Raw genomic sequence first — 1,636 nt, forward strand, 5'->3', positions numbered from 1 at the left:
ATTATGTTCTGATAAATTTGGAAAATGTTTAGTTAGGAAAGCGTCTTTAGGAATATTTGTCTTACGCCTAGTAGTACACAACTCTTTAAGAAACTTAGCGTGGTAAGGTAACTTTTTAATTGCTTCAAGAAAAGGAAGTTTTATTATTAGATTTTTGAAAACTTCCCTAATCTCTTCATAGTTTGTATCCTTGTTCAACATAGCTAATCTCTGGGGAAATGGTGGTTTCTCTCTATATTTAGCGTATGGATCAACTGGATGTCTAACTTTGGCTTTCTGTTTCTTAGGTTATGGTTTAACTGGTACCTCTACAGGGGTAGGCTCTTCAATTTCTATTTCGGTATCTAGTTTAGTCTCCAGTGTAGGGACTACTTATGGGGTAACTATAGGCATAGTTATATTTTTATCAACCACTCTGCCAGAACGGAGAGTGGTCATGGCATTTAGCTCATCTACATTTGCATTTTCCGTACTAGTATTACCGTTTACCTCAAAGGCTGTGTTTGTTGTTTTAGGATTAGGTATTGCTTGACCTGGAAACACACCTTTGTGTTGTACTTTCTCTTGTGCTAACTTCTGTAAGGAAAGTTAGATGGCTTGTCAAATCTGTTGTTGAGATTGCATAAAGGCATCGAAACGATCCGGTTGTGGAGGAGTAGTTTGTTACAGGTTGTGTGACAGGAACTATGTCACGTTGATTATTAATGGGTGGGTTGTGATAGTTATTATTAACAAGAATGATACCTCAACCTTTTTAGTGAGAGATTTGATTAAATTTTTAAGTTCAAGATCGGGTTTCATCTTAAACATACCGGCTGCCTTAACTGTTGTAGAAGAACTAGTGGAGTGGGAGATATCGTCACTACCCCCAGTTATTATTATGCTTTGTTTGATCTTCTAAAATTTTATAAGCCTCTGAGGCTCCTTTACTTAGGAAACTACCCTCATTCATTATGTCAAGCACCTCTTTGTGGTGGTGCAACAGTCCCTTGAAAAAGGCACGAACTAACTTGTCTTTCGCGAGGTTATGGTGTGGACACTCTATAATAAGATCGGTGAAACGATTCCATGCCTCTGAAAATGATTCATGAGGATTCTGTCGAAAGAAATGAATCTTGGAAAGCATTTCATCAGTCTTCAGTGGTGGGTAAAAATGTTCTATAAATAGTTGAATAAGTTTGGCCCACGAGTCCACAGAATTAGGCGCTTGGGTAGTTAACCAAGATGCTGCCTTATCGGCTAAAGTGAAAGGAAACACCCTTAGTTTAATTTGTTCAGCACCAACCGTAGGATGGTGGAATGTAGTAAGGACTTAGTCAATACTACGCATGTGCTGATAAGGTTTTTCATGGTCTAACCCATGAAAAACGGGTAACAAATTAAATATATTTGGGGGGATTCAAAAATCCCCCACTGGGTCTGATAGAATGATGCAAGATTTTGGGCTATCGTTCAAGGCTTTGTAAAAGTCAGAAAGAGGAGACTCTCTTTCTTCAGCCATTATTTCAGGTGTTGTGTGTGGTATATTAGATAGAGGTGTAGTGAGTGGTATACTAGAAAGGCGTGTTTGTGACACTGCCGGTTGATTACGTTAGGTGTTTTTCTTCGACCTGACCTTAATCTCATGCAAGGCTAA

General features: G+C 38.6%; 1 pseudogene; it reads left to right on the top strand.

Moving 5' to 3' along the window:
• Positions 1-1,022: 1,022 nt before the first annotated feature.
• On the top strand, positions 1,023-1,116 carry LOC147504152 (small nucleolar RNA R71; annotated as a pseudogene).
• The last annotated feature ends 520 nt before the right edge of the window (positions 1,117-1,636 follow it).

Source organism: Coptis chinensis, chromosome 4 (genome assembly GCF_015680905.1).
Source record: "Coptis chinensis isolate HL-2020 chromosome 4, ASM1568090v1, whole genome shotgun sequence".
Lineage (NCBI taxonomy): Eukaryota > Viridiplantae > Streptophyta > Magnoliopsida > Ranunculales > Ranunculaceae > Coptis > Coptis chinensis.